This window comes from Gekko japonicus, unplaced genomic scaffold (genome assembly GCF_001447785.1).
Source record: "Gekko japonicus isolate JY-2015 unplaced genomic scaffold, Gekko_japonicus_V1.1 scaffold1996, whole genome shotgun sequence".
Classification (NCBI taxonomy): Eukaryota; Metazoa; Chordata; class Lepidosauria; order Squamata; family Gekkonidae; genus Gekko; species Gekko japonicus.
The window spans coordinates 99,666-105,223 of record NW_015160894.1 but is presented as its reverse complement, the minus strand read 5'-3'; the positions used below and the strand labels follow the sequence as shown (position 1 = coordinate 105,223).

The 5,558-nt window shown below is 43.8% G+C and overlaps 1 protein-coding gene across 1 annotated transcript in view; it reads left to right on the top strand.

Annotated features, from left to right (window-relative positions):
• Nucleotides 1-2,029: 2,029 nt before the first annotated feature.
• Nucleotides 2,030-5,558, top strand: part of LOC107120855 (zinc finger protein RFP-like) — a 10,891-nt gene continuing 7,362 nt past the window's right edge. Inside the window, exons 1-2 of the mRNA XM_015423624.1 lie at nt 2,030-2,103; nt 3,385-3,444. The gene's annotated coding sequence lies outside the window, so the exon portion shown is untranslated. The remainder of the gene's footprint in view (nt 2,104-3,384; nt 3,445-5,558) is intronic.

The window sequence follows — 5,558 nt, the reverse complement described above, 5'->3', positions numbered from 1 at the left end:
TATCTCACAAAATTGTTGTGAGGAAAAACTAGTGTTGAGGAAGAGCAGGATACATCTAGTATGGCATAGTAGTTAAGAACGTTGGCCCCAAAATGGGAAGACCAAGTATAAATCTTTGCTTGCTGTGAAACTTACCATATTTACTCGAAAGGAAGACAATTCTGAATGTAAGATGACCCCCCTAAAAAAAAAACCCCATTATACACCACAGTTATAACTTGTATGAAGATATAACCTGATACATCTCTCTTTTGTTATGGCACACATGACTTTTTTTAACTGATAGAGTCCTAATTGAGATTTTAAACTGTGGGTGTTGTTTTTTTTTAAAGTTGTTTTGTTGACATTTGTAAGCCGCCTTGAGTTCCAACAGGGTAGAAAGGCAGCCAAAAACTTTTAAAATAAATAAATAAAATAGGCTTCCTTTTGAGTAAATACAGCACTTAATTATCTTGGTCTAGTCACCCTCATGTTAAGCTACCTCACAGCATGGAGATAAAGTGGAGCAAGCGGGAACTGTGTATACTGCCCGGAGTTCCTTGGAGAAGGTGTGGGATGAAAATTTACTAAATAAAGAATCTGTAACAGTGCTATTTACTTGTTGTCTAGTTGTTTGTATGGTATAATGTTGACTGGCTGCTGGTTTTCTTATTCCCCCCAAAAAAGAAGAAAAACCCTTCAAACTGAAAAAGCAAACTAAAAGGTACAGACGGTTGTAAAATATAGGTGTGGAAAAACAACAAAAACTACCTAGAGCCCACAAATCACAAGCGACTATATGCCCACAATATTTAAAATTATGGTAACAATGCCATTAGTTGCCAATGATAGAGTTCTCCAATGTGGGCATATATTCGTCGTTTATTGTTTGTGGGCTCTAGGTGGTTTATGTGATATCTACACACCTATATTTTGCCCCCTTCTTTTATTACCATTCACTAAATTTTGAAATTCTGACAGTTGATGAATGAGGTGTGGCCTGGAACCCCAAATGGCCAAAGCTGCTGTTTCAAAAAGCATATTGTAGAGCTGGAAAAAGTACAGAAAATGATACTCCCAAACAAGTGGTTCAAGCAACTTCTCTGCCTGGAAACAGGGTGTCTGTTGTGGGGAGGGGAAGGGAAAGGAGATTGTAAGCTGCTCTGAGACTCCTTGGGGGGAGTGAAGGCCAGGGTACGAATCCAATCTCTTCTTTTCCTCTTCTCTCTCAAGACTCAAACCCACTGAATTCAATAGAGCTTATGCTCCTTGTTAAGTGTGCATAGGATTGCTTTGTGGATATGTGGGGAAGGGCCTGAAAGTTGAAGAATTCTTGGAAATGTATGCACCTCACAAAAAGTTTTAGAGGCATTGTCAATATCTTCCCAAAACAGAAATGAGGATTGCTTTTTCCAAAGACAGGTACTAGAAAACGTCTGAGTCCGATTCTAAGATGCTCTGTTGGTGCAAAGACCACCTCCTCCCTAAACAGCCATCTAATACATTTTATTGAATCAACAAAATGACATAAGCCACTGTGCAAGCTCTATAACTCTTGGTCATGCTGACACGCACACACACACACAGCTATATATACAACCATATAACTCAATCTCTCTAATCCACACCCCCGTTCCCTGCTTTTAATACAGAACCTGATAAACATTGACCAGTTCTGGAGAGCTGGAACGTTTGCACAACCAACCAAACTAGACCAACCACACTCGTACACGAACTTAAACCTGATAAATCGAGTCGGTGAAGACGTTCGAAATCGACCGTGTTGCGAAGAGGACTACAATTCCCGGCAGCCCTTGGGCTTCCTGGAAGCCGGGTTTCGACATACCGCATTTGATAGGCTAAGACGAATGGCTGAGTGACTGCGGGAAGGCGGTGAAAGGAACGAAGCGCCGCTGCCCGAGGACTTGTTCAGTCGCACAGTCGAGTCCGACTCTTTGCGACCCCACGATGGACCAGATCACGCCAGGCCCTCCTGCCTTTCGTCGTGCTCCGGAGTTTGCTTAATTTCGTGTTGGTTGCCTCGATAACACTGTCTAACCATCTCATACTTTGCCGCCCCCTTCTTCTTTGACCTTCAGTCTTTACCTCCGAGGACAAAGGCAGGTAAATTGGTTTGTGCTGTAGGAGTTTCTTGGAGGCAAGTTTGAGCTCCGTTGTTGGCAAATGCCAGGAAGCGGAGGACAGAATAAAAATAAAACAGGCTTAATGATTAGTTGTATACGTTTTCCAGAATTTGGGGAGAGAATGAGTCATAGATTTCCCCTTTCTCTGCGTTAGTTATTTTACTCTTTGATTCTTTTTTGGAAAGAGGAAGTGACCGTACTTTGTATTTAGGGAGAGAGTCAATAGGTAATAGATAAATAGGGACCACTTCGGTGGGAAGGTAACAGTGTTCCGTGCGCCTTGGTGTTTAGTCATGCCGGCCACATTACATGGAAATGTCTTCGGACAGCGCTGGCTCTTCGGCTTTGAAACGGAGATGAGCACCGCAACTCTAGAGTCGGATTCGACTGGCTTTCGAGCAAGGGAGCCTTTACCTTAATCATTGTATGGGGTTTTTTTGCCTGTGTGTGTACCAAACCCATATATCTACATTTCATATGTCTTTATGAGCTGAGTATATGTAACAAATAGAGGGATAAACCACAGTTCTGAGTTCATGACCTTGCTTAGCCTGCTGACCCTGGACCATTCACTGTCTCTGGCTGTAATTTGCCTTACAGGGTTGCTGCATAAGATTAGTCACTAATGGCAGTAGTATATTGTAGTATCTTGTTTCTAACATATATGTAGTTTCTTTGATGGCTTTGGAGTATGTGTTCAGGAACCGGCAGCACCTGCGGCTTCTTCTGTGTGCCCCTTTTGTGTGAGAGAGGGAGGGGGGACACTCTCCCTAGTTTTGTGTGTTCCGGTTCTCTCTGGACTCTCATCTCCCATATCATTTTGGAAATTCCAAATGTTAGGCTGTAGCAGTAAAATAAAACAAGTGTCCAACAGCAGCTTGAACACTAACAAAATTTATTTCGGCACTTGCATTCATGAGTCAGAGCTTGCCTCAGCAGATGCACTGGAGTGCATTAGCCCCAGTGTGTATACACAACACACCAAAATATCTGATGAAGTGACTGGAGAACGATTCTGCCAGAATCAATTTTCTTAGCTTTTAAGCTGCCGCAGGACTCACGTTTCATATCATATTGGGGTTCTATGTAATCCTATGCATGAACTTCTACTTTAGAAGAAGGCTGTTGAAAGCAGTAGGACATACATCTTAGTGAATATGCGTAGCATCAGATTACATCATGATCATTTTATTGGCAGAAATGGTGAGCTGCTTTGCATGTAAAGTAATCTCTGACACTTGTGTCTCACTCTTCTTCCAAGGAGTCCAGGGCAGCATGCATCGTCCTCCCTTCCGTTCTGTCATCACAACAGCCCTATAAGGTAGGCTACCCAGTGGACTTCATGTCAGAATAGAGAACTGAAACATAGTCTTCCAGGTTCTACCCAAACTTCCTGTCCACTACACCAACAATCTAAGCGAAGTAATGGGCATTACCTTCAATGGGTGGTCCCTGTAAATTCCAAGTCTAAAACTACCAAATTGCACCCCTGTTTTGGATCATTGGTTAGTTTTCAAGGTGGTGAGGCGATGGAATGGTTGCTGAAATTGTTTCCCCCCCCTTTATTAAGAAAACATCAAAATAGTTTTTTTACAAATCTCACAATAAATTGTTAATTCTTATTCTGTTATTCCACAGTTTTTACACTTCCCAAAAGTACCTGTGTCAGACAATTTTTAAACATTTCTACTAATCCCATCCATTTAATTTATCCTCTCAGATATAAGAATATCAAAAATGTCTTAACATTTCAGATAAGTTCTAAAAATGCTATTTGAGACCTCTCTTCTGGTTTAGCTGAATTCCAATCATTTATAAATCATAGAATCATAGAGTTGGAAGAGGCCATACAGGCCCTCTAGTCCGGCCCCCTAGTCAATGCGGGATCAGCCTAAAGCATCCCTGACAAGCATTTGTCCAGCTACTGCTTGAAGACTGCTAGTGAGGGGAACCTCTTTTCTTCCCTAGGCAGCCAGTTCTACTGCTGAACTACCCTTACTCTGGTATGTCCCCGGGAAAGCTTTACGCTCTGCAGATAACAGCCTGCTGGTCCTCCCTGGCCCCAAAGATGTCCGGCTGTCCTTGACCAGGGCCAGGGCCTTTTTGGTTCTGGCCCCGACCTGGTGGAACTCTCTGCCTAATACCAATCAGGGCTCTGCAGGATTTTATGCAATTCCACAGGGCCTGCAAAGCAGAGATGTTCCGCCAGGCTTTTGGCTGAGGACAGTAACAGTTTTGAATCGCGGCTGGCACCCTCTCCCTTTCTCCGTTTCCTTAATTTTGATCCTGTGCTTCCTTTCTCCCCTGCCGAGAAAGTGGCCAGGTAGTCCAGAACTGGGATGTAATTATTAAGGACACCATCTGGGACTTCTTTTTGACCTGGTCTTTTTCAATTTGTCATTTTAGTTTTGTTATATTTGAATTTTTACCATATTGTACATTCGTTTTATGGCTTTGTGCCTCTCCTGTACATTGCCCAGAGCCTGACACAAGTTGGGATGGGGCAATTAATAAATCAAATAATTTAAACCCATTATTGCGAGGCCTCTCCTCTGCTGCCAACAGGAACTGCTCCCTGCCCTCCTCTAAGTGACAACCCTTCAGATACTTAAAAGAGAACAATCATGTCCCCCCTCAAATAAACACCATCTTTGAACACGGGAGAGTTTGTGGATGTGTTTTTTCCTCCTTTCATCTGTTTACAGACTGCTGTCATCCACAGTCATGATGAGCCAGCATTTTCTAAGCCACATATCAGTTGACTGGCAATCCTTCCTTATTAACAAAAGCCAGATGGGGTGGCAACATTCTATGCGTCGCCAAAACGAGTTGGCTGAATGATCTGTCAATCAGAACGTGTCCCTAGCCACCACTTAAGAGTACTCGCGTGCCATTGGCCGGGTGCTGAATTTACTCCTCTTCCCCGCCCACTCCTTCAGCCTCTGGGCCCTCTCAGAATTTCTTGGCAGACGGCTTTCTCTCTTGACGAAGACAGTTGCCTCCTGTCTGAGACTAACCCTTTCCCTCAGAAGCTGTTGGTAGGTGTAACGAAATGGCAGTTATCTGTATCTGTGAGATGGCCGCCGTCTGTGTGTTTAAAATGTTCCCCCATAAGGCTTAATTGAGCTGTAGTTCCAGAGAGGGGCCTTCCTCATCTGCTGGCCTACACTTCCTAGCTGCACCAAAAAGTGCGGGAAAAGAGGGACCTTGGGGCGGGGCAGAGATCAGTTCCCTTGGAGAAAATGGTGGACTCTGTGGCAGTCAGGGCTTTAGAGCACAGAAAATGGTGGACTCTGGCAGTCAGGGCTTCAGAGCACGGGAGAGGCTGCAGGTATGTGTGTGGGGGGAAATGGAAAGTTGAAGAGAGAGGGGGAAATAAAGATCAGTTAATGATTGGGTGGGAAGGAGATAGGATTGCCAACTCCAGGTGGGAAA